Below are 22,129 nucleotides of genomic sequence, written 5' to 3' on the forward strand. Positions count from 1 at the left end.
GTACCATGGGGAACAGGCAGTCATTGGTCCTCATTCTGAAATGTGAATTCAGGGGAGATTTTTAGCTTTGATGTTAACAGGGCAACTTTCTATAAAGTACCACATGGCTAAGATTGTAAGAAAAGGCTATCAGCCCCACCAGCCTTCAGCCCAGGACAAAGTAGTCCTGTTCTCCAGCCAGCTGCAAAGACTTCTTTCACTCAACTATAGACTCAAGACAGCAACCATGTCATTGAAAACATACGACAAATTCAGAGAGTAGACTTTTCTTGTCCTTAGTTTGAGTTGGAACCCATAGTACACCTTTCAAAGCCCCAGATAGGTATGTTTAATTATCTGCCTCATTGGAGTGCATCAGCATCAGCACTTAACAGATTATCTAGCCAGTAGTTCTCAAGTGTTCCTGTGCATCTGGATCTCCCACACAGAATAACAGGGGTGGGGGTGGGGACTAAAAAGATGCTGATACTCGGGCCTCATCCCAGAGATTCTAATTCAATTGGTTAAGTGTAGAACAGACATTTCCAAAAGCAAACAAAACAAAACCCCCAAATCTCAGTGATTCTAATATGTAGTCAAGATTGAGAATTCTTTCATCTTCATTTTCAAGATGAGAAGGTTGAGGCACAGAAAACTTAAGTGCTTTTCCAAAATCATGCAGCTGAAAAGTGATGGGGCTCTTATTCTATCTCAGGTATTTCTGACTTCAAGTTTCTTCCTCCCCCACCCCCGGCCATGCCAATATATTCAGTGTACCACATGGCCTCAATGTGGCTAAGTTGGAATCTAGACCCCAGACCCCCTGAATCCCTGCCCAGTGATTTTCCTGCTATACCACATCCACATCCACTCTTTCCCTAGCTCTTAACATACTGGAATGAGACTCAGCAGCAACCCTCCTTCCACTTAGATACTGGATAGGTTGTTCCAGAGACTATGAAGTCAATTTTCTTTAGCATAAACATTAGGCAAGAGAAAAGGTATTACCTACGTTAAATAAAACAGTCTGTGTTAAAATAAACAGTAGACTGTAGAGGAAGACTCAAAGAAGTGGGAGTGCGAGAATGCCTCTACTATATAAGACCAGAAAATACACTGGCTGACTCTGGCTATGCTGCTCAGGAGGGCCTGGAGGCCATGCCATTTACTGAGATGATAAGGAATGCACTAGCGTGAGGGCGCTGGGATTGTTGAGGAGCTCAGGGGTGGCTGTCCTCTGGAGGCAGAAGCTAACAGCCGGAGATACTATTTCAGACCTGGGCATCCCTAGTAGGGATGATAAGATCCCAGACTAGTGGAGACCAGGAATCAACTACCAACCATTCAGAAGCACCGTGGACATGAGCACCAAAAAAGTAGCAAGATCAGAATGTCACCCCAGAAAATAATTCACAGATCATGGTATTCCTAGGGGCAAGAGAGATGGGCAAGATTTGGGTATTGTATCATAAATACATGAAAAATACATCAAGCATGGATGAACAGAAGATCGATGTCAGTTACCCCAAAGGAAAGTTCTCTTTCCCAGTTTCCAGAACTGAGCCAGTTCTCAGTCCCCAAAACCATAACTGAAGGAGAGGCCAGATCCACATAAGCAAAAACTGTCCAATGTCATGGTAGATATATATGTCATTCATTCACCCAGTTCTTTCCTAAAGGAGACATTGGCTATTTATTCAGGCAACAACACACTGGGGAAAAGGGAACACTCACACCATTTGCGTGTTGTGGGAAACAAGACTCAAATTGACACTGCCACCTGGGGACCCAAAGCATCATGCTGGCCCTGATAGAATAAGGGTCTAAGGGAGTCATGTAATAAGTGAATACTGATCTGGGTCCATCTCATGTGCCCACTGGATCCAGATACACCCAGGAGCATTTTCCCAGGTCTTGAATATATAATGGAAATTGACATATTGAGATGTTGGCAAAACCTTACACTGGTTCCTTGACCAATAAACTCAAATTATACATTATAAAGAGCTATCGTAGTAAAAAGGCCAAAGAGAAACTCCTGAAACTACCCCCACCCTAGCCAAGACAGTAAATGTAAAACAATTACCATATCTTTGGGGGAATGGCAGATTTTTGTCACCCTCAAAGATTTCAAGGATGCAGGGATAGTGGTCCTGCAAAAACCAGTTGGATCATGGAAAATAACAGTGTACTATTGCAAACTTAACCACATAGTACAACCAATTGCAGCTGCTGTGCTGGAAGTGGTATCTTTATTAGAGACTCCGGTAAGTGGCATGAAGCTATTGATCTGGCAAATGCATTCTTTTCAATACCCATCAAATAGGACAGAAACAATTTGCATTCATATGGGATGAATAGCAGTATACATTCATGGTCTTGCCCCAGAGATATGTTAATTCTCTTTCTCTCTGTCAGGATACTGTTGAAAGGATCTGGGCCATCTGGACATTCTGTGGAACACCATATTAGCCCATATTGCTGACATCATGTAAGCTGGACCCAATGAGCAAGACGTGGTAAGACACATGCACTCTAGACGGAGGGAGATAAACCCTACAAAGATTTAGAGGCATGATACATCAGATAAATATTTAGGGGCCCTGTGTTCTGGGGCAAATGAGTCATCCCTTCCAAAATCAAGGGCATGTTATTGCTCCGTCCACTTCCTACTAGTAAGAAAGAAGCACAGGGTTTAGTTGGCCTCTTCAGATTTTAGATGCAGCAGATTATACACTAGAGAATACTGCTCTGACCCATTATTTGATAATGCTAAAGGCTGATAGTTTTAGGGGACCCAGAGCAAAAAGACCTCTGAAACAGATTCAGCCTGCAGCATGAGCAGCCCTGCCACTTGGGATGCTTTATGAAGTCTCTAGCAAGCCCCAATTCTATACTAATAGGGTTTCTTATAAATTCTTGGGTTCTTGAATAATGCTATGCCATCTGCAACAGAAAACTATGCACCATTTAAACCACAAACAAGCGGATCTGCTCCTGTTCCCTGATAGAGACAGAAAATCTAACCACGGGAAATCAAATAGCCATGGAGCCAGAACTGCACATAGTGAACGAGGTACCGTCAGACCCATCAAGTCATAAGGTGGAGGATCCCACTGCGAGATAGAGGTAATACATTCTGGATTGAGCTGGAACAGGTCCAGAGAGCACCAGTGGCTCAGACACTAGACCTCCATGTCCCTTTCCACTATTATACCAGTACTTCTCCCTCAGCTCATACCTTTGGCCTCATGGATCATTCCCAATGTCCAGCTGAGAGAGGAGAAAAACTCCTGCTTAATGTACAAGTGGGGTCAGTTCAGTAGGTGTGTATGAACTGAAATGCAATTCTGTATGATAGTTCCACTTAGCGCTGGCCCCCAAAAAACAGAATCAAGAAGACATCTTCCCATTGGGCAGAGCTTCAGGTGGTACTCATGGCCATCCACTTGGTGTTAAGAAATCATTGATCTGAAGTTAGAATGTGGACTCATGGTCAATGGCGAATGGCTTAGCTGGTTGGACAATGGCCTAGAAGAAGCAAGACCAGAAAAGAGACAGAGAGATCTGGAAAAGAAGCATGTGGATAGGTATGTATGAGTGAGAACCAAGCGTGATGATTTTGTATTGCATTTCATTCCCACCACAGAACATCCACTGAAGAACAGGCACTCAATACCCAACTGGTATGTTGACTTAGCCAGTTCATGACAATCAACCACTGTCCTTGGCCACTCCATTATTTAGACAATGAGCTTATGAATGGGGATGCCATGATTGTAGAAATGGAGACAAGGCATGTGTCCCACAACAATGGCTGGGTATTAAGTTTTAGTTGTGAGAGGCATCAGTGGTATTTTATTTATTTATTTATTTATTTATTTATTTATTTATGTATGTATGTATGTATGTATGTATGTATGTAGTCTCTATACCAAACGTGAGGCTCTAACTCATGACCCAGAGATCAAGAGTGGCACGTTCTTCCGACTGACCCAGCCAGGGCCTGCTCAGTGGTATCTTATTGAATGAATATTATTATTTCTGTTTATGCACTTAATTTCTGCTTGTTTGATCTGTTGTGAACAGAGAAATATGTTAACATATTTTTAGAGGTGTTATTAACCCATTTTTTAAGAGTTAAAATAAAATAATAATTTTAAAATTATTTTAAATTTATAAAAGAAAATTTATATATATACAAAAAATTTATATATATAACACATATAAATTTATTAAAATTATATATAAAAATAAAATGAAATAATAATTTATTATTAAATTTGGCTTGCTGGTTAAATTATTCTCATAAATGTTTGTACCATTCATCAAAAGAAGTGAACTTCCGCTCCCTCTGTTGTTTGTCTGACTGTTGGTTTCTGATGTTTAGGCTTGTACCCCTTCTCCCTTTTGTTTGAACATGGCCACTGCATCTTTGTCCAGTGCCTTACTTTTTAAATTCTGTCTGTCTCTGTTTTGTGTGTTCTCTTATAGATAGTAACTGGCTAGATATGGGGAAAACAACTTGGGAGTCTGCCTTTTAAGAGAGGTACTTAACATCCCCATTTATTAGCACAAAGTACATTTCATGTACTGACATAGTTTTATACTTTTTCAATATTATTTTATGCTCTTGCATTTGCTACTCCTGTTTGCTCTACAGACCATGTTTTCTTTGCTTTTACTTTCTTTGATGTTTATCTTTTAATATTTCAAAAGCCCTCCTTTCCTTGTCATGAACTAACTCTCTGAGTCAAGAAGGAAACAATCTTTTGAGTACACAGTCTCCCACCCTCTCTTCTCCTTAACATTTCTCAGTCTTTATGAATATTAGCTGATGCTTTAAGCTCAGATTTTTTTTTCATGAAATCATGAATTTTACATTATGCTTGAAGGAACAGATGTTTTGATTTTAGATTCATTTTTACAACGACACTTACATTTATCCTTGGAGAGAACTAGGTAAATATGGGCCATGTTTCTCCAGTTTTAGTGCTGAACCCCATCACATTTGTCGAGATGACTCTTCCATTGTTGAGATTGTGATGTTTTAGAATCCTGCAGTTAGTTCAATATAATCTTCAAAGAATTGTATTCCATGGATCTTTTCAAGCTCTTATTTAATAAAAATATTTTTTATTTCCTCCATTTATAAAAGACCTGTATCTCCATAGTTTTTGCTCAAAACTCTGCAGGGGTTTCTTCATAATTTATTTTATTAATTAACTATTTATTTAATGATTAATTGTTCATAATTAATTATAATAATTTATATAATAATGTAACAATTAATTATTAATAAATAAATTATGGCATTAATGCTGCAATAGGAACTCAGAGGCCAGCCTGTTTTGACTTTATTTTTCTTTCATATATAACCTTTTCTTTTGCTGAAGTGCTTTCAAGGTGCATTGATCCTTCTAATTTAAACAATTATTCTATAATTGGGGCACCTGGGTGGCTAAATTGGTTGATCAGTCAACTCTTGATCTCGGCTCAGGTCTTGATCTCCGGGTTGTGAGTTCAACACCCACACTGGGCTCCATGCTGGGTGTGGAGCCTACTTTAAAAACAAACATTACTTGGGTGCCTGGGTGGCTCAGTTGGTTAAGTGACTGCCTTCGGCTCAGGTTGTGATCCTGGAGTCCCGGGATCGAGTCCCGCATCGGGCTCCCTGCTCAGCGGGGAGTCTGCTTCTCCCTCTGACCCTCCCCCCCCATGCTCTATCTCATTCTCTCTGTCTCAAATAAATAAATAAAATCTTTAAAAAAAATAAAAAAAAATAAAAAAAATAAATAAATAAAAACAAACATTACTCTATAATTCAATGAACATAGTCATACTGGTTCGCTTAGGCCTGCATGGGAACTTGGCAATCTGTATACAGATCTCTTTTTTAACTTAGAGAATTGAAGATTGATTTGTATTTTTCCTTTGATAATTCCTTATGTGTCATGGATTCTGACCTTTTCTCCCTGTGATCTTTACTCATGCTCTTCCATATCTGTCACTTCTTCTCTCATCACTTCCTTTTGGACATTTCCCTCTACATCCTCTGCATGGATTTAATTTCCTTTGCAGCATCAGTTATGTCTCCCTCCTTTTTTCTTTTTTTAATCCCCAAAGTATAATTTCCAGCAGGTTTTCATTTAGCACTGCTCTATTCTGCAGAGTCTGACATCTCTTCCCTTTATCTCTATCTTGATGGTTGAGCCTCATGAAGAAATAGAATCTGCAGCCACTCCACACTGGGCTCATCCCATCTGTGTCCTCCTCCCATCCTTTTCTCAAGTAGGCTCTTCCTCTTAGAACATGTTGCATATGACCTGACATCCTTACCTCTTTATGCCCAGTGCTTGCAGAGATTTAATCTTCAAGTAGATTTTAGGAAGACAGGAGGTGAAGCAGAAGGAAGGGGACACTGTAATCTTGAGGAAACTCCTGTGCACCATCCACACAGCCACCCAGGGCTGTGGTTTGCATTGATCTGGGACTGCTGATGGCATCTCACCCTACCTTTGCTCTGTCTCCTCACAACACAAAGTCTTTTCTCAGCTCATCTTCACCTGCCTTATAATTCAAGGATACCTCCCAGACTCAAGCATGAGATCACTTGCTAATCCCAGGGAAGACTGCAAAATTTCACCCACTGGGCCATCACAGTTGGCTCCTGAGAATCTTTGAGACTCTACAGGGACTGATGCTAAAATGGTATTTTAGACAAGGAGAGCGGTCACTCTCCTTTACAGGAGAGAAAACAATGTCAAAGTAGCTGTGAAAAAACTATAAAGGTTGTAGGAGGTTTTCCATTTGAAATAAAATGTATAACCAAATTACTGGAAAGGCAAGGATGAAGTTGGTCCTCAGAAATAAGTGGAACCAGGAACTTCAACATTGCTGGTGCTCTTTCTTCATCATCTTTGCATGACATTTTGTTGTCTTTCTCCTCTCTTTCTCTCTCCTCTCTATCTCTCTCCTTCTCTTTCTCTCTCTGTTTCAACTTTTAACTGATTCCTCTAGTCTATACCTCCACATCACCAAACACTATATTTGTACCATTATATTTCTTAATATCATAATAGGTGACGTTATCTATTAACTTTTGGGGGGCTGAAATTTCACCTTCAATTCTCTTACGCATTTACATACATATTTTGTGCTTTTTCTGCCTCAGATACAGTTCAATCAGAGTGTTTGGTTAATTCATTAGTTTGAACTTAGGACAAAAATGTATTATTTATTGCGGAGTCACGTAGTGTACTTTGAATATATTTCCTTTCTTATACAATGATTTTTTTCCCCCTGTGAATTCACAGGGAAAAATTTGCCTCATTTTTTCATTGCTTTGTTTTTTTCCCCAGTTTTATTAAGAAATAATTGACATAGGGGCGCAAAGCAGGGACCTTGGGGATCATTTAGCACACACTGGTTGGTTAGGCATCGGTTAGGCATCTGCCTTAGGCTCAGGTCCTGGGATCGAGCCCCACAGCAGGCAGGGAGCCTTGCTTCTCCCTCTGCTTGCTGCTCCCCCTGCTTGCACTCTCTGTCAAATAAATTAATAAAATCCTTAAAAAAAAAAGAATTGACATAGATCATGGTATAATTTTTTTTTTAAGATTATTTATTTATTTGTCAGAGAGAGAGAGCACAAGCAGGGGAAGCGGCAAGCAGAGGGAGAAGCAAGCTCTCCACTGAGCAAAGAGCCCAATGCAAGACTGTATCCCAGGACCCAGAGATCATGACCTGAGCTAAAGGCAGATGCTTAACAGACTGAGCCACCCAGACAACCCAGATCACTGTATAAATTTAGGGTGTATAATATGATGGTTTGATTTACATATATTGTGAAATAATTATCACAAGAGTGTGCATATATACATATATATAATTATACCTAATATTTCCCAAGCTCTCCATCAGAATTATTAAAAACACTCTGAATCTTATTTTTCCACACGGTCAAGAAATCAGTGGTACTTGGGCAAGCTCAGAAATCCCAGAAATGATGTAATACTGAAAGAAATCCCTTTCCTGATTCCTCTGAACTGAAACTAATTTATCTTTTGAGAACTCCCATTGATCGTATATGTATCTTTCACATCACTGACAACTGTCTGCCTTATCACAGTTATGTGTCTATGCATCTTATCTTTCGTACTGGACTTTTTGCTCCTCAAGGGCAAGGTCTGTGTCTAATTCTTGTCCTTAGTACTCAATGCAGTGCCCTGATGAGAAGCACCTCGATAGATACAAATAAGGGAATGAATAAGTAAAATCTAAGCCTCTCTTTAGTATTTTTACATTTCTTCTGTGTCTCTATTGACTGAGCACAATGGCTCTGATGGAGTGAGATTTGAATTTAGGGGACTTAATCTGTATACTGTGTTGAAAGATTTAGGAGAGTGTCATATAAAGGAAAAGCAGGGGTCTTACGTCACTTCTCTGATAAGTGGCAGAACTAGGATTCGAAGCCAGGTCTGGTAAAATCCTATACCCTTACCCCCCACCCAAAACCACATTCCAGGCTCAGTTCAACGTCACAAAACAGGTGGTCAGTTTCCCCTTAATCACATAAGCATTCCTGGGCGGCACTAAGATGTTCTCCAGCTCTGTCATCGAAACGCCAACCTTCTTTTCTTCTATAGAGCCCTACAGTCCATAATTTAAAAATAGATGTTCTTTACTGCTACTAAGCTTTATTTTTAATTGGTATTCTCCTTCCCTCTGAAAAGCTTCTAAAATCAGTATTTTCAGTCTCAACCCAGGGTGCTCTGTGTTCACTTCAATTACAAATTTTCTAAGACAACCTCCAGGATTTGTAAAGGCTTGAAAGGATTTCTCTTGAATGAGGTATGGCCTGGTTTAAGCTTGTTTTCCATTTGGAAATCCCTGAAGACAAACACCTGCATTCTAGGTCACCCTAAGAAGCAGGCATCCCAGAATAAAAGAATTGCTCAGCTTTTGGTGGTTCGCTGTCAAGTCCACCAGTAGAGGGCGCCTAACCATCATCAATAGTCTCAGAAACGTCCCTAATGGGCTCAGGCATTTATTACCTTTTGCTTGGAGCTGCCAATTAGGAGCAGAACGTGCTAACCTGTGTTCTCTTCATTTCACAATTGTCCTGTGCTGTGGAAATGGAAATGCATCCCTGCAAGGCTTAGAGGTGGTGGTGGGGATCCGAGGGGCCATATGAGAGAGGAAAACAAAGCTTTCGCTGTACACTGAGGATTGGAATGAATTATATGCAAGATGTTGTTAAACCTGGCATGGTTTCTACCTGGTTCATCTCTAACAATCCAACTACTGGCATGTGGCTTTCTCAGTTATTTATAAGTCCCTGTATGTGAAGAGATCAAATGTGTTTAATTTTCTTTAACATGTCTACGTGCGCTTATGCCTAATGACGTGGAATCATATAACCCCCTACTGTTAAGCAGGGACCTTGGGGATCATTTAGCACACACTGGTCGGTATACCGATTAGAAGATCAATGCCTGAAGATGCAAAGACTTGGCCAAGGTCTTCCAATTAGTCAAGAGAAGAACAAGTATCAAAACCCAGCTGCTGACAATGCCCCCAAACTCCCCCAGTGTAGTGCTTCTAATCAGGAAATCACCTGTAACCACCACCTGATGAAACCAGAACATAAAGGAGGAGCCACTAGAACAGCAAGATTAACTTATGAAGATTTTCAGAAGGTGCGGTAGGGCTCAAGTGCACATACTTGGGTTAAATTTGGAACTGGGGTCTAGATTGTCTCTGGGTTATATGGACCCTTCTTGATTCTCATGTATGCCTTTGTCCTCCTTCTGGGTTATCATTGCCCACATTTCTCTACCCCAGTCCACTTCTAGGAGATGAGATTTTAAAACAGAAATTCACACCTCTTCCCAAGGTTCACCAATCCTACGTAATCTGCTGACACCTTCTTCTTTGCCTTTTTACCCCGTGGGTAGGGCCACAAGGCCTTCTCACTAGCTGTACCCTTTGCCTGCAATTTTCATCCTTCTGATCTTCACATGGTGAGGTCTTTCTCCTCCAAATCTCACTCTGCCTCCATGAAGCCATCCTTGACCATGTGGATCTAAGTGGTCACCCCGTCACTCTCTATCTCATCACCTTGTGTTGTGTTAATTATTTGTATCACCCTTAACCCACTTGCAGTGTTCTCAGTTTTAGATTCATTTTTTGTCTCCTTGCCTACTCTTATTACTGAATATATGTTCCAGGAGAGCAGAGACCTTGTCTGATACACTCACGTTTTTATCCCCGATCCTTTGGACAGTCTCTGACTCGTGACAGGCACTCCAGAGAAACCACAGGGAAATGGCAATCAGAGTTGTGGGCAGGAACCTCTCCTTCAGCCTCTAAGACAGCATCCCAGAGCCACTTTCTGTTCAAAGAGGATTAAATATCTTCATGGTTTTGGAGGTTTTTTTTCTTTGAGCAAATTTTAGGTTGCAGTTGGTGCCAACCCTAAGGTCTGGATGGCCATGAACTGGACAAGCCTTGTCTTCCATGCCAGGGACTCCTCCACACCAGGGACAGTGAGCACCAATCACTTGCCTTGGCTGACCCTCCCTCATGACTCAATGACTCCTCACAAAGGTTGATTCTGTCACAAAGCTCTTTATGGGGCAGAGTTACATCGAAGGCATAGACAGGTTGTGGGTGATGTGTTGGGGCACTGAACTTCAGAGATGTTGGAATCTGGAAATAGGCTTTAAGGGGAAGAGCAAAGGTAATGTAAGTGATTAATCTCATGGGGCTGTGGAAGGTCTTGGGACACCCAAGGTGTGTAATGAGGTCTGTCCACTCATTAAAGGCAGCACAATCAGGATCTAAATGAGCTCCTTTGGGAGGGCAAGTTTAATAAATCCCTTTCGACTCTCTTAAAACTTAATGTACATTTGGAAGAGTGAGCAATCCCCTTCTCTCTGCTTTATATGTGGTACTTGTGGTCTAATGGGTGTGACTCACTTAGGTACCAGGGAGCAGTTTGGAAGGGAGAATGGGAAGAAATTCTATTGCACATACCTGTCCAGTTATCAAGATCACTGCCATCCCCATTGCGTTCCACAACAAAGGGTGAAGATAGAGCTGGAGGCTCTGGGTAAAGCGAGAGAACAGAAATGGGTATGCCAAGATCACCAATAACCTGTTCTGTGCTATGTGCCATCCTCAATGCTTCTGGCAACTGGTTTTACCTAATTCTAGCAACAATCCTATGGAGTGTTACTTTACCATTTTGCAGGTAAGGACACTAAGCCTCAGAGAAGTTTGAGGTACAATCTATTGCTACTCTGGTGGTGTAGTCACAGTTCAAACTTGGAGCTCATGCACTCTAATATTATCTATTCTTCCACGATGTGGCAGTGCCATGAGCCACTAGATTGTCCCTTTCTACAAGTGCTGCCTCTTTAGGGACTTCTGTGAAGCCAAAGAATCTTAAGGGGTTATTAGTGCTCTATCACTTACTCAACGAAACAAAAATACATGAGTCATCCAGATTCAAGTGTGCATGCTGGTTAAATTGTTTGCAATACAGACTTCGTGGTGATAGGAAAGACTACATTTCTTAATTTTCCAACTTATGAGCTCAAGTTTATTACTTCTCTAATTTGTTTATCTATTTAGTGAATATTAGGTGTTTAGACTGGGTGTTAAGCCTAATGCTGGCCACTGGTAACAGAGGAGTAGACAAGGCCAATACTGTTTTGTGCTCTGAGGGACCTTACAGTTTAGAATTCTCGGGCGCCTGGGTGGCTCAGTTGGTTAAGCGACTGCCTTTGGCTCAGGTCATGATCCTGGAGTCCCGGGATCGAGTCCCACATTGGGCTCCCTGCTCGGCAGGGAGTCTGCTTCTCCCTCTGACCTTCCCCCCTCTCATGTGCTCTCTCTCTCATTCTCTCTCTGTCAAATAAATAAATAAAATCTTAAAAAAAAAAAAAAGAATTCTCATGGAGAAAAAGAAATAAAGAAAAAAATATTTCATAACTTCCACTGTCTAGTTTGTTTTGACTTGCTAGAAAACTCTCTCCTCCTTAGCAGAAGTAACTAAGAATGGCTTCTGCTGCCACATTGGCCCTGGCCCTTCTGTTCTTTGACTTGTTTCTAGTATCGGTCACCAGACACAGACTCAGAATAAAAGATTTCATGATGGGGCAGCCTCGGACAGAGAGGCAGATGGATTACTTGCCCACAGCCCTGTAGTCCACCCTTTACCAAAGACTCTGATGGCCAAAACTCCACTTGGCTCTATTCTTCATAAGGCCACAGAGCTGCGAGGGATTAATGCGATCACTTAGTTCAGCGTCCCACTTTAAGCTCATGAACAGATGGTCAACTGGTCTATTCTTTAATATTTCCAGGGATGAGGAGTTTAATACTTCACAAAGCAGTCTCTTCCATTGCTAGATAATGCTTAATCCTCCTTATATCGAGTAAGAGTCTGCCTCCTGGACTCCCCCTGGCAGAGTTAATCATCCCCTGCACTTTGTGCAAGGTTCTGGAGAGTTCTTATTATTTGACTTGCCTTGAGTGAGCTCCTTGATATCTGGGAAAGCACTTGAAAACTGTAAAGAACGTATGCTACTTACATGAGTTAAAAGGGATAGCTACTATTACTGAAATAAAGAACCCAAGTAATGGAATGGAAATTATATGTGAGACCAACATAAATGGACATTTCATTGAATAAATAATTGAATCTGCACTTGAAGAAATCACTTCAAGGAAAAAATTGGCAATTCAATCAACACTAGATATATTGCACAAGAAAAAAAAGCTATCTAGAAAAAAACCATGTCTAGGAAAAAATATACCATCTGTAAAGCAGAGTATAATGATGCTGACCTCAGATTTCTTCACAAACATTCAACACTGTAAGAAAATGGAGCAATGTCTACAAATCTAAGAGAAGGAAGTATGACCCAATAATATTATACCCAGCTAAGTCGTTCAAAAATAAAGGGGGCAAGCTGTCTTTCTCCGACATGAAAAAATTTAGGAAGTAAGGGACTCATGACTCCTCCTTGGAAAAAAAAAAAATAAAGGACGCTAATCCTTGATGAAATTCAGAGACCAATGATGATTGGAGAAGCTGAAAGCTACTTACATCTGGAAAGTGAATTTCCAGATTTGGGATATGGTTGCTCTTGCCTGGATACAAGACCTTGCCAAGTTTTATGAAAATCCAGGGGCAGAGCAGAACATACCCTGGATTCCGGTACCACCACCAACTTACCTGTGTTCAAGAGTGAGTTTCTTAACCTCTGGGCCTGAGTTTCTGCATCCAAAAAAATGAGATCCCTCCAGCTACATACCTTCCAAATATAGTGAAGGAAATTACCCTAAGCATCTCTAAATGATGGTGTTATTTTTCTCCCATCAGATTCTGCTTCTGCCCACCACCCTGGATTGGTGTTCTTTTTTGCTTCTCTGCTACACTTCGTGTCAGGGATATTTGGGACATTCCACAGTTGGTCATCCTTCTGGTCAGTTTACTGCTTAGTCAAGGCTTTTGTTAAAAGCCCAGGCTTATTCAATTGACGTCTCATTTTGCTTGCAATGATATCATTAATCATGGCCTTGGCCGGGCAGCCATGCTGGGACTTGGCGGAGCCCCAGCAGCTGTATTGTTAGCAGAAGGTTACCCTGCACACTGTAATGCTTTCTTTTCTTCCTGGGTTTTCAGCAAAGGGAGGTCATTCAGAGCAAGGGCTTTTTAGTTCCACAGTCCTTTGCCTTCACCTTTCCTCGGAAGAGGACACATGCCCGATCTGTCACTCCCTGGCTCTCCTATCACGCTGACAGGAGAGAAGATGTCACCACCAACTCTGCAGCAGCATGCTTGAAAGATACAGAGATAAAAATGGTGACAAGAAGAGTGTGAGAGGGGGTGACTGGCATAGCTGCCTGTCCTATGGTTTCCTCTAGCATCAGATGATTCTTTAAGTCAGAGCACTTACCATGCTGCCCTCCTGCCTGTTGGTACCTCTCAAGAGGTGAAGTCCCGCATCTCTGTTGTATTGTACCACTGACTCGACATTTGGGACACATAGAGCACAATTAATATTTCTTAAATAGCTAAACTAATTGACTCCAAGACAAGGGAATTGCAGGGGCAGAGTTGAAGGTAAACAACATAGGTGATACAGGATTTATTGCTTCATGGATACCAGTAAGCCATTTGTTCGACCCAGCATACTGGCCAGAGGTGGCTCTAATGGACGTCCCCAACATTATATTCTAGTTCACAGTCTATCTTATACCACTATACTCTCCCACCCTACCTCAGTCCCCACCTGCGAAGGGAATAATTGTCCACTGTTCTCTGTCTATTTACGGACTGCAAGCGATCTGCCTATGGCTTTGCATTCTGATTTAGCCACGTGGACACCCTAAAAGAATCCCGTAGTGCAACAGTGCATGTTGCCCTAGAAATGGCAGCCTGGCAACATGCTTCTCCTTTTGTATTGCTCGTTTTGGGGCCAATGTCTCAACTTTAAACTTCCGTTCTCTCACTTATTGAGCATCTTCTATATGCCATGCCTTGTGCTAGGCTCTCTAGATATAATGATGGATCAGACTCAGATTCTGCCCTTAAGGGACATCAAATCTAGCCTCTGACTCAGGCAACCTTGTAGTACTTGTAGTTACTCATAGCATGGCCCCTTGGGTCAACTTGCTCACCTCCTTCTAGGGATTTTCTTCCATTTAGTGATGACATCAAATGAGGCAATATAGATGCAGAAAAATATACAAGTTTATTATTTAGAGAGACCAAAGCCAACAGGAAATATAACAGGTCAATAAAAGCCCATCAAATATCCAAACAAGCAGGACCAATTTATCCCCTTCTATACACAGAACTCAAATTCTCATAATCTCATCTTTAGTATGCAAATTTCTCCTTAATCCCCTCAAAAATCTCTCCCCAGACCAGAACAAACTAGACTGTTATTGCTTCTATTACCCTTTACCACATTTTCATGTGGGTCTTACGGTCATCATTAAGAGGGAGCCATGTTGAAAGGGTAGCCCGGAGTGCATGCATAGTGGGCACTTTGCAGAACCTTCCAGGCCAAGTGTTTGCCCTCCAAACCTGGTCTTGAGCATTCTCATCCTTAAGGTTACAGGAATAGAAATGTGTTTCAGCTTCCTCATCTTTATTTTACCTTCTCCAAGAAGTCTGTTTAGCGAGCTCTACTGTTCCTCCTAGATGTGCCAATAATTCATTTTACTCCCATTTCCCAAACCTTAATAATTTTTCCCTCCTCCCCTTTTGCACAATACCACCCATCCAACAGAGGGATCTAATTCCACAGGAGTTAAATTGAAATTGTCTCCATGCTCAGTACAGGAACTTTCCCCCAATTCCGCCTTTCCACCAGTGTTGCCATTACTCTCTAGTTTCCTATGACAGAATAATGAGTTCTCTTAGCTTTCCCGGTTTCTTTATCTCCCAGTCAGCCACCTTGTCCATCCTATGTTTTCTTGAAATTTCATTGGGTTTAACCCCTCTCTCCAATGCTATTTTAGTCCATAACTACACATGCACTGTGCCACCATCATCACAACCACATTGTACATGGATTATGGCCATAAATGTTCAGCTAATCTTCATGTCTGCACACCCCTCACATGCCAAGCCATTATAGACCTTACCCTCAACTCAACTTCTTGAAACCTTGTTTTCTCGAACTCGTAGTCAACGCTCTAACTCTACCACAGCATCACTCACTCCTCCCTGCCCACCTGATTGCCTACATCAAGAGCCTCTTCCTCTCAGGTGCTACTTCCTGACCACACCATCCACGCTAATTTCTCCTGTCATTAAATTCCTATTGACACTGTGTCTTTATTTGGCTCTTACTTGTTTTCATGCGTTAGACTTGTCCACCCTTTCCTCTGACACGCTAACATTCTGACAGTCTGTAAGACATAATTCAGCACTCAACATTCTTCAATATTTCATGTATCTTAGTCTTGTCGCCCCCAAGACAGATCTGGGCAACTTCACATGGCTTTTTAAAAATTCACAACGGGAGAGCCTATAGGTAAATTCATTCCTGATTTTAATCTTTGGAGCCACTCTTCAACTCTGGTTTAGGAAATGCCCACCTTTCAGTTGCCTAGAGGTTTAATCTTCTCACCAGTGATCTCATTCCACCCCACCCCCTTCCTCTCTAATGGGATTTCCAGCTCGGCTGGGACAGCCTCTGCTTGCATCCTCCCATCTTTCTCCCTGACCTCCTCATGACTGAGCAACATAAGAGCAATACACACTAACAACAACTAATATTTATTTAACTCTAACTGTGTGCTCAGACTGTGGTAAGCACTTTCTCTCATTTAATCCTCGCAAAAAAAAAAAAAAAGAAAGAAAGAAAGAAAAAAAACCCTCTGAGGTAGGTAAATGTTTTCTGGAAGGAAACCATAGAGGGCTTGTACCACTTCCATGGAAACAAATGCTGTTTTCAAACACTGTTAAGAAACTGTTTCTATCTTAGGCTTTCAATGACCTGGATTGTCCATGTGGGGAGGGGGGAAAAAAGTGAGAGAGAGAGAGAGAGAGACAAAAAAGAAAGAAAGAAAGAAAAGAAAATGCTAGGAGGAGCTCTTCTTTTAATGCACTGGTTAATTAATCAATTAATTTTGGGTTATGCACAGGCACTTGCGTCTCTGCACTTAGGAAAATGCAGGTCTTTGTGTTTCTGGAGAATGTTCTGATACTGAAAGGTGCAGGCCTTTGCTGCTGAAGTTTCCCTTTTCTCCCCAAGACCCGTCCTAGGTATTTCAGTGTTGAATAAACAGGCCTTCGAGTTGTGTGCGGGGCTCAGGACACCCCGCTGAGACCATGTCCTTAATAACAACAATGCCACACATTTATTCTAAGCTGACCCCACTGACCCCCAAAAGTTTGTTCCTTCAACTGGGTCTCCTTGGCCCTTTCATTCCCCTGAATTCCCCACACAAAGCCCTTGTCACATCTCCAGTCCTCTTGAAACTAAACTGGGATGGAAAAGAAACTGGAAATAGCCAAACCTTGATCCTCCACCTAAAAGAAAGTGGGGAGCATTTGCATGTTAAACCAGCGGCACACATTTCAGCTTCCTCTCATCCACACCCACCCCCATCCCCATTTTAACACATTCTTTTCTGAAATCCTGAGAATTGGGGCCCTGCCATCCCCATCTGAAGCGAGGATAGGTCCGCAGATAAGCAGCCCTGCTGTGAAGAAAGCTCTTTTCTCTTCTTTACATTAGCAATTATCAAAAGTTTTTAAAACATTTCTATTCCAAATGGAAGGCTCTGGCCTTCAGAGAGAGGGAAAAAGGATACCTGTGGCTCTCCAGAGTGCCTTTTCTTCACTGCCTCTTCCCCTCCTCCTGCCTCCATGTTGTTTATCTTTGATCTGAGGAGGCAGTGTTTCAGGGAAGAATGACATTATCACGGGCAGTGGAAAAATATTTTGTTTTTTGCTTTTCCTCATTTTTAAATTAACAGATTCTTCTCTGCCACTCACACAACGGGGATGGACATTGCCTAAGAGTTTGGGATGAATTGACTGATTTCCAAAAAGAGTCTGAGCCAGCCTCTTATTTTTCTTTCTGTTACTGGTTTTATCTCTCTAAACCCACTGTAATTGAGAACTTTCTCCTGGGTACAAGACAAGCAGATAAAGAATTTGGAGGGTACATTTGTGTTTTTCCACATGTCTCAGTGAGGAAAAAAAAATTAGCTCAATACATGCTTTTACCTCATTAGCATTCATACGTGAGCCTTGGTGGATTCACTTGACTCTCCCATCATGCATAAGGCCCTACAACCCGGTGAGGCTAAGAATCACCTCTGAAAATATGCAACAATGGTGAATACTTGTGATATTTTGGAGAATTTGTGGAAGATATGAATTATATATTAAAGACCCCCTGATTAACACAGGGCATTTGTTTGTTTAATCAAGGGGAAACTCATGTAACACAAATTTGACCATTTTAAAGAGAATAATTCATTGACATACAGTACATTCACAACATTGCACAACCACAATCCCTATCTAGTTCCGAAATCCTTTTATCACCTCCAAATAAAATCCCCACTGCCCCCATTCCTCCCCTTACCCCCCGCCCCAAGATCCTGGCAATCACCACTTTGATTTATGTTTCTGTAGAGTTATCTATTCTGGATATTTCATATAAATGAATCCACATAGTATGTGACCTTTTGTGTCTGGCTTCTTTCACTTAGCATAATGTTTTTGAGATTCATGCATGGTGTAGAATATGTCAGTATTTCATTCCTTCTTTATGGCTGAATATTCTGGAATTTTGTATCTATTCATCTGTGAATGGGCATTAGGGTTGTTTCTACCTTTTGGTCTTTATTTTCCACCATCATAGGGTTGCTACAAACATTTCTGTACAAGTATTTGTATACCTATTTTTAGTTCTTTGGAGTATATACCTAGGAGAGGAATTGCTGGGTCATACGGTAATTCTAAGTTCTATGTTTTGAGGAACTGCCAAACTATTTTCCGTAGTAGCTGAACCATTTTAAAATCCCACCAGAACTCTAGGAGAATTCATATTTTTCTGTATCTTCACCAAAACTTGTTATTTTTTCAACTTTTTTTCTTGTTACAGAGATGTATTGGATGTAAATGTACCCCGTGGTGGTTTTGATTTGCATCTCCCTAGTGACTGAATAGCGCTGAGCAACTTTTCATGTGTTGGATGGCCATTTGTATATCCTCTTCTGATAAATGCCTATTCAAGTCATTTGCCCAGTTTTTAATTGTTTGTCTTTTTGTTGTTGAGTTGTAAAAATTCCTTATATATTCTGGATACTCTTTTCAGAGAGTTGATTTGTAAATATTTCTCTCATTCTGTAGGTTGCCTTTTCACTTTCTTAATAAAATCCTCTGATGCACAGAAGTTTTTAATTTTGATGAAGCCAAGTGTACCTGTTTTTTCTTCTGTTGCTCCATCTTGGCATCTTTGTTGAAAGTCCGTTGACTATAGATGTATGGGTTTATTTTGGGGCTCTCCATTCTATTCCTTTGCTCTATATGTGTATCCATATGCCAGTACCACACTGGTTTAATGGCTGCATCTTTGTATTAAGTTGAAAATCAACAAATGTTGAGTTTTCCAATTTTGTTCTTTTATTTTCAAGATTGCTTTGGCTGGTCAGAGCCCTTTGTACTTACATATGAATTTGGGGATTGGCTTTTCCATTTACACAAAGAAAGAACACAGTAATTTTGATAGAGACTGGATTAAATCTGTAGATTGCTTTGAGTAACATTGCCATTTTAAGAATATTCACTCTTCCAGGGCACCTGGGTGGCTCAGTCGTTAAGCGTCTGCCTTCGGCTCAGGTCATGATCCCGGGGTCCTGGGATCGAGCCCCGCATCGGGCTCCCTGCTCTGCGGGAAGCCTACTTCTCTCTCTCCCACTCCCCCTGCTTGTATTCCCTCTCTCACTGTGTCTCTATCTGTCAAATAAATAAATAAAATCTGTAAAAATAAATTAATTAATTAAAAAAAAGAAGAATATTCACTCTTCCAATCTGAGAATGCAAATGTCTTGCTATTTATTTAGGTCTTCTTTAATTTCTTTCAGCAACATTTGTAGTTTTCAGTGTATAAGACTTTGGTTGAATTTATTCATAGAAATTTTATTCTTTTTCATGCTATTGTAAATAGAATTGTTTTCTAATTGTTGAACAATATTTCTTTTTCATGTTGTTCATTCTGATGTATTGAAACAATTCATTTTTGTGGGTTGATCTTGTACTCTGAAACTTCACTAAATTTGTTTATTAGCTCCTTTAGTTTTGTGCGGTGTGTTGTTTTATGTTGTGTGTGTGTGTGTGTGCACTCAAATGTGTGTATTCTTTGGGGTTTTCTATATACACAATCATGTCATCTGAGAATAGAGATAGTTTTATTTCTTATTTTCTAATTTGGATGACTGTTATTTCTTTCTCTTGCCTAATTGTTCTGGCCAGAACTTCCAGTACATTGTTGAATAGCACTGGTGAAACTGGGATCCCACTTTCCTGTCTTGTTCTTGATCTTAGGGGAAAGCTTTCAGGTTTTCATCATTGAATATGTTAGCTAGAAGGTTTTTTGGGTTTTGTTTTTGTTTTTTTAATTAAATACTTTTAATCATGTTGAAGAAGTTCCCTTTTATTCCTAGTTTTCTGAATGTTTTTATTATGAAAGTCATTGGAGGGCACCTGGGTGGCTCAGATGGTTAAGCGTCTGCCTTCAGCTCAGGTCATGATCCCAGGGTCCTGGGATCGAGTCCCGCATTGGGCTCCCTGCTAGGCAGGGAGCCTGCTTCTCCCTCTGCCTCTGCCTCTCTGTCTCTCTGACTCTCATGAATAAATAAATAAAACATTTAAAAAAAAAAAAAAGAAAGTCATTGGATTTTGTTAAATGCTTTTGCAATGTCAACTGAAACAATCATTTTTTTCTTTTGTTTTATTTATGTTGTGTATTCTATTGATTGAGTTTCTTTTGTTGAACCACCCTTGTATTCCTGCTGTAAATCCCTCTTGGTCTTGGTACATGACCCTTTCCATTACAAACTAAAAATTTAATAATACTGATTTTTATGTTTATCTGTATAGTTACCTTTACTGGAGTCCATTTTTTCACATGACTTCAACTTACTGTCCTTTATATTTCAGACTTTAGCCTTTCTTGTAAGGCAACTCTGCTAGTGAGAAAATCCCTCAGCTTTTGTTAATCTGAGGATATTTTAATTTCTCCTTTATTTTCAGAGGGAGTTTTGCTGGGTGTAGAATTCTTGGTTGGCTATCTCTTTCTTTCAGCACTTTCAATATGCTATCCCATTACCTCCTGGCAGTGATTTCTGATGTAAAATTAGCTGTTAATCTTATTGAGGATCTTGTATACATGACAAATCATTTCTCTCCTAATGATTTCAAGGTTCTTTGTCTTTGGCTTCTGACGGTGTGATTATAATGTGTCTTGGTATAGCTCTCTCTGAATTTATCCTACTTGGAATTTTTGTCCTGGATATGTTGTTTCCTATATTTCATCAAATGTAGGAAGTTTTTGGCCATTTTCTTTTTTCAAAAATTTTTTTCTCCTCCCTTTCTAACTCCCTACTCCCCCTGAGACCCACATAATGCATGTGTTAGTATGTTTGATAGTGTCCTAAAGGTTCCTTAGGCTCTGTTTATTTTTCTTTATTCTTTTTCCTTCTGTTCCTCAGTATAGATAAATTGAATTTTCCTATATTCAAGTTTGCTGATTCTTTTCTGCCTTCTCATAATTGCTATAGAACCTCTCTAATGAATTTTTCATTTTGGTTATTAAACTTTCACTTCCAGATTGATTTCTATAAGTTGTATCTCTTTATTATGTTTATCTTTTGATTGCTTTTACCTTTAGCTCTTTACTGATGCTATTTTTTTTCATATATTCTTCTGGTTTTCTCCACATCTTTTTTCACGATTTCCTTTAGCTATAGGAGTATGTTTAACATAGTTAATTTACCTTGTGTAGTAAGTCCAGTGTCTGAGCTTCCTCAGGAACAGGTTCTGCCAATTTTTTTTTAATTTTGAATTTTTAAAAAAAGATTTTATTTATTTATTTGACACAGAGAGAGGCAGAGCACAAGCACGGGGAGCAGCGGAGGGAGAGGGAGAAGCAGGTCCCCACTGAGCAGGGAGCCTGATATGGGGCTCAATCCCAAGACCCTAGGATCATGACCTGAGCTGAAGGCAGACACCTAACTGACTGAGCCACCTAGGTGCCCCTCTGTCAATTTATTATACTCCTGTGAATGGGCCATATTTTCCTTCCTTATGTGCCATGTAAATTTTTGTTGTTGTTGTTGTTGTTGTTGTTGAAAACTACACAATTTGAATATTATAATGTAGTAACTTGTGAGGATCAATGAGTAGAAGGTGGAAGCTTCTGGATTGCTTGTAATGTCTCAACCATAGACATGTGTCAGATCCCCTTCTCTGAGTCTCTATCCATTAGGTTTGATCAAGACTTCTGAGAGTCAAAGTTTTAGAGAGGGGCTCTGGCTGCCCCAGCCCTCCCTGGGCACCTTGAGAACTGAATGTATTAATCTCATGATATAGCTGTAACCCACT

This window comes from Leptonychotes weddellii, chromosome 15 (assembly GCF_054177405.1).
Source record: "Leptonychotes weddellii isolate Sample4059 chromosome 15, ASM5417740v2, whole genome shotgun sequence".
Lineage (NCBI taxonomy): Eukaryota > Metazoa > Chordata > Mammalia > Carnivora > Phocidae > Leptonychotes > Leptonychotes weddellii.